The following is a 10580-nucleotide window of genomic DNA, read 5'->3' as shown; positions in this document are numbered from 1 at the left end:
AGCCTAGCCTCTGTGACCCTGAATAGCTATGATAAGTGGTCCCCCCAAAAAAGTTAAGTTAAATTAGGATACAGCATTTTAGGAGCCTAGTGTAGACTAAAGATCCTACAGTTTTACAAGTTGCTGAAAGACCTTATTATATGACTAATAGGCTGAATCCCTAAAACATCAGAGTATCAAGACTATTTTGTTTTTGGACTTTGAGCACTGACGGACTTTGTTCTGGGATCTTTCCAGTAAATCTTCTTTACTAACCAAACAGAAAGCACTTAGTGAATGGGTTAAAATAACACTATCAAGCATTGGACAATAACCAACAAAAATATTTTTCTCCCAATTATTATTATTTTTCAAATATCCTCAGACTATATAAAAATGTACTTGTAGCAGTTACAGTGTCTTCTTTCTGTATTTGTGTTGACACTGGGAGTTCCTGCAGCCATGCTCCCAAGCATCAGAGGACGCACTGAAAACATGTTGAGACACACTTGGCTCTGGGATTTCTGGCACTCAGTTCAGGGAAAATAGCCAATCTGCATGTAACATGGAGACAGGTGGTTTCCTATTGGTTTTGGCATGACCAGTTTAACCTTTATGGGAGTTTGTTCTAGGACAAGGGAGGAGAGATGATATAACCAATGTTTTTTTTTTTACACTAATAACTTTTAAATGACTTTTTTCCTACAGTGCTGTTTTCCCCTTTTTTGAATGTAGTGTTATTATGTTATGTTGTGAATGTGTGAAACTTGGCACAGAAGTTTGCTTGTTTAGTGCAAAAAACCCCAACAACAGCAAAATTATGACAAGCAAATGATAATAATAATGAGGAATAATGATAAATGAAAAGGGAATTCATTGGTTTCTATTCATTTGAAGTATTCAAATTCTCGTAAAAGATGCAAACAAATAGGAGTTTACATGAATACTGAAAATAATTTTGTGCCACTGAAAACTCTGAAAAGAGGTTACGACAGAAAACAATAAAAGGAATGCCAACCAAACTTAAATTGGTTAAAATATAATGGCTATGTATAAGATAGTGCAGCAGTCTCTTAGTATTGGATTCTATATAAAAATAAAAAAAAATTCTCTTTGGATTATCGTGTGTTAAATTGTAAAATAACTGGGTTTGTAGATAAAATAGGACCTGATGCTGCTGTTATCCCCCGTCAACCAAAACACTTCACTTGTACTTAACCCTTTAAGTATTTTTATTCATCTTTAGGCATTAAAATAATAAAAATACTAAATAAAAATTCTGATTGAGGTTGTCATAATTCATGCATGACAGGGTTAAATAACAATGATTACAATGAAACACGTCATACAACTATAATAACATTAAATGACCAGTGGGTGGCAGGGTATGGAGTGACACAATAGTGTCCATGTAGTGATTTATGTGCAAGTATAGCATCAACACTGACATGTATACAAGAAAACAACCTTTGAATAGCTGCCCATTGTAGTGACCACTATGTCTGAAAGGGTTAAACAAACAAAAACCATTAAACTCAATTTAACAGTTCAACATCTTAACATATGGTTTGAACGATCCTGGACGAGCCCCCAAACTATAGCAAACAGGCTCAAGGTAAATGATATATTGATATGTAAGAGTCCACACATGAGATCTACTAAGTAAACACAAAAGCAACAATGTTGTGTGCAAGTCAGTATAGAAATCAGAAAGAAGGGGAGGTAAAACAGTTAACTGGGCTATATTTGTGTCACTGTATAGGTCTTTGACTATGCAGAGTGAAACATTAAGTGTATGCAACCAGTGTACATGTGCTTACATGCAAAAAACAACAGGAATGCTTGGAAGCCATGCATGAATAGAAATTAATGGAAGTGACACTACAAAAGACAAATGAGACAAAAACATCATAACAGTTGTATGAAAATGATAAAATTGCATGATTGTCCAAGTACTTATGGAACTCACTGTAATTCTGTGGTGAGTTAGATCTCAGAGGATAGATGGGACAAGGGACTACAGCAAGCAAAACCCATTTGAGTGTTTCCCTGGGCACCTAGCTAAGGTTTTAAAGTCAGAGATTTGAAAGTCGGTAAGTTTGATGTTAAACAGAATAAAGCTAAACGTGTTACGGCTGTGGCAGCAGTTGTGTGGTGTAGTGAAGAAGGACCCAAAATGCAGGCACCTGCTGTGATGCAAGGGAGCTTTATTGTAGAAGGTGAAAATAACAAAAGCAAGGACAGAACGAAACATATAACCCAAACTGGGGAAACTAATAACAAACAAAACCCGAAACCATAACTCATGGAATAACACTCAGGGAAAAACATATGGAGGTGACACAGGGGATGAAGAGCGGAGAATGGAGAGCAGAGAGACGCGGATATTCACCAAGTTAGACAGACGGAGCGACGACGAGCAGAGGCAGACACACGATATAAATACACACCAGGTAATCAGGAAATGATACACAGGGAAGGACACAGCTGAAACTAATGGGCATGACGAGACACAGACCTTCAAAGTAAAACAGGAAATTCACAGACTGTTTAACAACACAAACTCAGGGACACGAACAGAGCACAAGGGGGAGAGCACAGGTAGGAATAGTAAAACACTAAACACAAGAACCAAAACCCTAGGAACTAAGAAAACAAGAATTAACCTGAAACATAAGATGACACCAATATTAAACACAAAACGCTGCGTCTAACGACCCAGGACCATGACAAAGAGGTGATGGGAATATGAGAAACATATTTAAATATCTCAGGAGACTACATGTTAAAAAAGTCATATCTAACCATATGGTTTTAGATTGTTATCTTAATTATTCCAACAGATTTGTAGAACAACACTTTTATTCACAAATTCAATTAGTTGTCTTCCACACACATATGGACAAACATACAGTTTTCTATCTTTATAAGGAACCTCAGTGACACATCCCTTAAGCAGACTTTTGAATTACTTTCATAAAAATAGAACCAACAAAAATATCCTTACAATGTATAAACATCCTCAGTCCCGTGGTCTGAAACTTAAACTTGGACCTCACAAAGATAGGCTGACACATACACACTGGCTCAGCTCGGTGTGTATTTGGGTGAGAGCCATGACGCTTGCTGCTGGTTGACATGTTGCATCGCAGCGTGAATTTCTCAAGCAGCAGTGGGTTGCTCAGAGCTGATGACGCCAACCAGGACTATGAATAACACACACATGCACACACAGACACACACAAAGACAGAGGGAAAGGAGTACACCTTGTGCGTCACTCGGATTATAAATGCCACCAGCTTTCCTCCCAAACATTTGTCTTTCCTTTTTTCCAGTTCGATTAGTGCTGCAAAATCATCATATTTTCCCATTTTGTAAAAAGATTATTATAAAAAAAACACAAAATAAAACTACCAACCGGTTTCATTTTTGTAAAAACAACAGCATAAAATCCCCCAAAACAAATCAAAAAAATGTCACATATTATTAAATAACAGCGATGAACATTATTTTACATAACGATCTCATGGTGTAAGCGATTGTTGGAATTTTAGAGAAGTTTATTTTCAATAAAACCATTTCTTAGCTACAATAACGCCTTCAGATTTTCTCAGTTACGGAACCGGCAAATATGTGGGCCAAATGTGGTCTTATGGTAAGAATGGTCTCTGCACACATGACATCTGGGCCATATAAGTCATCAATGTAGTCAAGGCCAAATATGGCTCACAGATAACTGCAGGGGTGGGCCACATATGGCCCAAATATTCATTCCAGTGTCAGTGCAATCATTAAAGCAAAACAATTCATTCTTTGATATCCGTGGGCTTCATCTCAAACTGACATATTTTCATTCAACATTGTTGTATTTTGTAGTAATAAACTTTTTGACTTCGCTGTCTGTTGACAATAAATCCAAAATGTAAATCACATGATCCAATTTTTCTGTCCTCGCTAAGGAAACACACAGGAAAAACTCACGGGACCCGTAGGAGACTCAAATGTACAACAAGAGGAAGAAAAAAATGACTGAAAAACAATTCACACACAAACAAGGAGCCAGGAAGAAAATGAAGGAAAAACAGGGCTGCACAACAAGGGAACCAAGGGGAACACAGGAGTACAAACACTGTGGACTGATTGGGGATAAGACACCAGTGCACACAGGAGAAGATAATCAGACAGGGAGGAAGCAAAAAGTAAAAGAAGCAGCATGAGAAAACCAACAATCACAAAAGACACCAGAAAACTGAACATGATGCAGAGAAAAGGGAAAACTTAGAAATGAAAAATAACCTCAACAATATCCCGAAAATCCAACACACACACACACACACACACACACACACACACACACACACACCTACACACACACACACACACACACACACAGAGAATCGGGTCTTGGCAGAGTTATCACTCCTGTCACAGTCTCTCTGGGAGCCTTGGCTCTCGGTATAACACCGGACAGTTTCAAGGTAAAAACGTGCAGGTAAGTGTGTAGATGCAGGATGTTCCCGTACGTGTGTTGTTTTGTGCTCCATACTTGTGTGCGTGTGAATTTATTGGCTTTGTTCCTTCATAATATTGATGAGTGCAATAACTCTTCTGCAGGGCACGCACACACAAACACACAAATACACAGAGGAGAACTATCAATTCAGCTGATGTCTCTAAGAAGGAAGAGGGTTCGTTGAATCATAAACAGGCTATTTTTATCATTTATGCGTACATGTGTAATTGAAATTGATGCTTTCCCCTGAATCTTCCATAATAAATTTTTCAGATCTACCCCCCCACACACACAGACACACATACATGCACACACACAAACAACTGTATTACAGCAGTTGAGGCTCTACCCACAAGTCAGCTGGGGCTGACACAGCCTGCAGTGTGGGTAATGTCACCTGAAGGTGCAGTCTGCACATGCTCTGCCTGTCTGGCACAAAGGAGGATCAGAGGGCTGTAGTTGTGTAAATGTAATCACAATTGATGATGCAGTATTTACAGTAGCCATGACTGTAAGTTGCAAATAACTCTTACTTTATCAAGAATTGATAGATCAGTCCTACCTAAGGTTGATCAGCGGTAAACACATTTGTGCTACAGATGCAATTAGACGTTTAATAAAGTTTGTCTATTAGAGCCAGGGGCTCTGTTAAAACGAAAAAGAAGAGTGTTTATAGAAAATGAGGCAGTGATTTAGCTGGGAGACAGTTGGGAGACCAAAACAATCCAACTTTGCAGGGGCTAATTTTACATCAGAAAGGGGAAGTTGACTGACAAGCAGCCCTGAAGAATGTTTCACTTGTAATTTGTTTGAGGAACTTGTTCGCTCACGATATGCTCGGTAAATGTCTGAAAATCCCTTTGCGTGAAAGTCTGAATCAGAGTGGTGCTCCCGGTGTTTTCTTAATCTCCCAAGCTGAAAACAGGTCAGCAAGATCTAAGACCCCCTTTCAAGAATCTGTTCTTATTTTTTTCCACTCAACTTTTCCATCATCTTCTCTGTCCAAATATGTGGTGGACCTGAGAGGTCAAACTCAATGCAACTTATGCAAACAAAAAAATGATGCAAAAGTAGAACCCGCCCTCAAATCTGTCCTGAGACGTCTCAGGGTCAACGCACAATAAAGTGGAGTGAAGCCTGTGTGAAAGTAAGCCCAGTCTCTCCTCATTCCCAGAGTGCTAATCACTGCCACTTTATGAAAGCTGGGGTGTTTGTAAGATCCTGTACATGCAAGGTGTACTAACTGTTGGTGTCTTATTTAAACTGGCTAACCATGAATGTAGTTTTTTACATACAGAGTTATGAGAAAGTGCATCTTTAAACCCCAAATCATTTTTTTTACTAAATATATCCAAGTAGTTTTCATATGTAAATGTAACAAATCAGCAAGTGACACAATGACACTGCAAACTTATATATTATGTATACATAAATACAAGCTACTTTATAAAAAGAGACATTTATAAGACTATGCAGTAACAAAATAGAGTGATTTCTCTGTATTTTCACTGCCGATGAAGAAAGAAAAAGTACAGGCAAAAATAGGAACGTCTGGTTATATGATGATTAGATCAGAAGCCATATACTACTTACATCTTTAAATAAAGCAGGACCTTTGAGAGGATGAAGGGTGCATTTGGAAGAGACTTGGGACTGGAACCATCTACATCGGCTGTGAAGAACAGCCTGGATGTCTGAAAGCTGCCAACATGAGCACTTGGAGGACACCCAGATGGAGAGGATCCCAAGAGACTCTCTGGATCAGAAAACAGACTTCGTCATTTGTCCCGTAAACAAAAAACTCAGATCCAGGTAATGTGTGTGATTGCTGTGCAGAGATATTTTGGTTCAATCACTTCGATGACTTGTAGTTTTCACACATCGAGAGGTTTAAACCATTTCACGTGAAATCAACAAAACAATTCAAACTCACAAAGAATAAAAAAAACAAGGTTAAAAAAAAAAGGGTGGAAAAACTCTAGAAAAGGACATCAATGCAGTTTATTTTAAATCCTATAAATAAACTGTTATCCTTATATTTTATTCCTGAGTGCTGAAACCTTTTTAGTGGCACCAAAAAAAGCTGAATTTCAACATCTGACATTTACAGTTTGGCTGCAAAGTAGTGCTAAATTTACAAGTTGCACTTTCAGCCACAGTTTCACTCTGACTTTCTTTCTTCTTTCTTTTTCTTTTTCTATTTTAAAATGTTCATTTCTACAGGTCGTCACATTCAGTGCACCGGTGAGCCAAGTTGTCAAAATGATTTCACAGTATTAATTAACTTAATTATTTTATTCATTTTTTCACTTTGCCTGCTAAATATGAATTGAGGACCTGAAGACATGCTACTTTTTACCTAATCATGTTGTAGTATCATTACAACAGTCAAGTTATTACATTGCTTAAGTTTGTAGATTCCACTAACTGAAACCGACAACACAGACAGCTGGACCTTTATCTGGAATTTCACTTTGACTTTTTTGTGGTAACTACAAAAATCCCTAAAAGCAAACATTCAAGCGTTCCTGCATCATCTGCACAAACCTACACAAACCCCCGAGATCTACATGATGAAGACTAATGAGATGTACAGGTCTGCTGGTACCGTCTGTCAACCCTCCATCTTCAGGTCTCCCTCTCTGCCTTGGTTGACTTCAGCTCCTGATCCGTCCTGTTGCTGATGGAGATAAGATTTGTTTTTAAAATCTGTTTTGTGTATTTTCATTAATGTTGCAGATTAGACTAGAACACCTCACAGGTGAGATATTTCAGGTACATCTTACTGGGAGGAGGCCCAGGGGCAGACTCAGGGCATGCTAAGAGATTATGCCTCTCAGCTGGCCTGAGAAAACCTCGGTGTCCCTCCCTCGAGTTGAGCTGCAGGAGTTGATCTAGGTGCAGGAGGTCCAGGCATCTCTCCTTAGACTGTGATCTAAACCCAGATAAGCAACAATAAATGGATGGATGGATGCTACTCAAGCTTAATGCTCTAAATTCTGGTATATATATTTGTGGTTTTATGGTGGTCAAAATTGAAATAAAATTGAAAACAACAACAACAACAAAAAACCCCAGACAAACAAGAAAAGTAAAGTTAAAGTAGTTTTTGTTTGACTAGATTTCCACGTTGATTAGCGATCTCGTCTTCCACGAAGAGCACCAAATGTAGAGCGTAGGTTAACTGTTAAGAATATATAAGCTGGACCCTGAGGTTTATTATAAACTGAGTTGCAGAGTTGCTTTCTATGAGGGGAATTTGCACAGTAGCTGGTGAGGCACATGGCTCTGATGGTTGGGCTTTGGAGGGTTTAACAAGGTTGTGGGCACACTGATGAGGAGATGACAGCATGAAATGTTGCATGAGCTGGTGGAGAACGGAGAGAAGAGTTGTGGTTTAAACGCTCCAAGCTTAGTGTGAAGATGAGCTTCAAGTGTGCCAGGTGATTTAGCATGATCTGCTATGTCCAGTGTAAACACCTACACCAGAGAGAGGGCTAAACAAACAGGAGACATGAGGAAGGAGAAAACAGAGGGAAACGAAGAGAAGAGGAAAAAAGGAAAGTGTTTTATTTCAAAGGCAATAATATGTCCGCATTTTTGTTCTTATTTATTTTCCTGGCAAAATACTGAATTTCCTTTGCATTTATTTCGATTTTTTTACACCGTTTTACTTTTCAAGTGCAGCGCTGAAGCATCAGTTTGTCATCTACTGCAACCTTATTTTGAGAATGGCCTGCAGTAATGTGGTATTGCCCTTCACGCTCGAGTGTGCAGTAACTATATCTTGCAGAATAGTTCAAAGCTGACAAGGTCCTTCGGTCAGCAAATTAAACCACATGCATAACTGCTGTTTAACCAAAGCGCTTTGGTCTCGTAAAAAGCAGTTTTTAATCAAAGAGACGCAGATAAGTAACAGGCATAATGTCCACAGAGGGGGTCGCTCTGCGGCTCTGCTCCGGCCTCTAACTTGCACCACAAACGAGAAGATGGTTCCAGTAAACAGCCAACAAACAACTTATCTGCATCCATATCTGGCACTGGTTAGATACTCACCCACAAATGGGACAGATTCACCGATTACAGATACGCTGATTCACTAACGGCACCTGTTTTTTATGTAATTCAACTCAGAGCTGGGAGGGAAAAACAAGACAGTCAGCAGTTTTTCAGGCAGGCAGATGCCAGCTGCTACCTGGAAGTCCTTGGCTCGGTTTGAAAGTGAGCAAGATTTGGTCCTTTTGATGGAATAATGTTACTCTCTCTCTCTCCCCCTTTTTTCATTAAATAAATCCCAGTATCCCTGTGACTCAGGGTGTTTTATGGGGTCTAGGTTTCTTGATTGACTTCCAGGAAACAGAAGAAAAACAACATTTGTCATTTCTTCCTAAATCTGTGCATGCAGTACCTCAGTGAGCCAAAAGGGGTCAGTGTGTAACTGTGGTTCTGCAAGCAACTCTTAATTTCCCTCCTTTCTTTCTCTTCTTGTCGCTTGTTTTTCTGTAATGTTTTTGTTTTGTTTGATCTTTTTTCTTTTCTCTGCTTGCCTTCTCAGATATGAAGATGTTCCATCCTTCCTATCTTATCGTCTCTCCTCTTTTCCGCCTCTTCTCCTCTTTATAGAAAATTTACTCCTCTGCCCCCTCATCTAAATCTTCCTTTGGCCCCCTCATGCATTTCTCTCTCTTCTTCTTTTGTTTTTTTTTATTTTATCCATCTCAAACTCTCCCATCTGTTTAAATGTCTAGTTTTTCCCATCATCTTCTGGCATAGTTATCATTTCCTTCCCTCCCTTTTACTGCTTGTTCAGAATAACACTCTCCTCTCCCTTCTCGATCATCCTTTTGCAAATTTCCCAACTCTTTTAGTGTCGACTGTCCTCCCTTTTCTAACTTCAGTTATTAAAGTTTCAGTTGTATCATTTCTGCACATTTTATCTCTCACGTGTCCTTTCTGTCCTCTGGTCCCTAATTTTGTTTTCTTGTTGAAAGAGGGAGGATTTTCCACACCTTTCCAATCCTTCCTCTTCTGTCTGTGCCATTCTGCTCTTTTGTGTCTCCTTATGTATGTCTCCTCTACAATTTTGTCCTATCTCCCGTCTCTGTTTCTCCCACCACATTAAAATCTTCCATTAACCTTTGTCTCGCTTCCCTTCTTCTTGCTATTTCTCCTTCTATTTCAGCTCGTCTAATCTTCTCATCTCTATATATTTTCTCTTTTTTTAATTGCTTTTGGAGATCATGGGAGAAAGCTTTTTGTTGGGTTGCCCATTTTATCTCATCATTTTTCTCCTCTCATCTGACCACGTTTGCTATTTTCTTCTTCTTTTATTTTTTTTAAACAAATTTTTGTTTATGAGAGCAGTTGCCCTAATAAGTAAATTTGCATCTGTTTTTGTCCTCCTATCCACTCTCTCGTCTCCTTTGTCCAGTTTATTTAGGAAGCACAGCGAGGCTCCTCTCCTGTATTTCTCTGGGTTAATTTCACCTCCCCTTCTCTCCACTTAAAAGACAAAGGAATTAATTTTAGAATTCTTCATGCTGGCATCTCCCTTAGAGAAAAAAAGAGCTATCACTTCTTTCCATTTGGACACACACACACAGGCACACACACATATATAGTTGGGAAGGATTTTTTGCTAATTCCCTCTCTTTTTCCTGGCAGCTAAATATGGAAAGTTGTTTATTCCAATGAACAGATGCCTCAATGACACACAAACACACACACAGACCATCAAAGACACACATACACATATGCACACAGACCTGTAAAGTAGACATATCACATTCAAACACAGAGACCACCCGTGGCTCTCTGTGTGTGTGTGTGTGTGTGTGTGTGTGTGTGTGTGTGTGTGTGTGTGTGTGTGTGTGTGTGTGTGTGTGAGACACACGCTGAGATGTGTGTTTCCCACTAAACGAGGCAGTGATCAGCTGAAACATCACACTTTGCCGTTTGATGTGATGCTTCCTCCTCCCGCAGGGAATAAAACTCCAAATATTCTCATTCCTTCTTCTCCTGCGCAGGAGGAAAAATGTGATCTGAGCAGATTTTTTAGGCGGGTATGTTGGATCGCTCAGGCGAGGA

Source organism: Neolamprologus multifasciatus, chromosome 15 (assembly GCF_963576455.1).
Source record: "Neolamprologus multifasciatus chromosome 15, fNeoMul1.2, whole genome shotgun sequence".
Taxonomy (NCBI): Eukaryota; Metazoa; Chordata; class Actinopteri; order Cichliformes; family Cichlidae; genus Neolamprologus; species Neolamprologus multifasciatus.
This window is presented reverse-complemented; position numbering follows the sequence as displayed.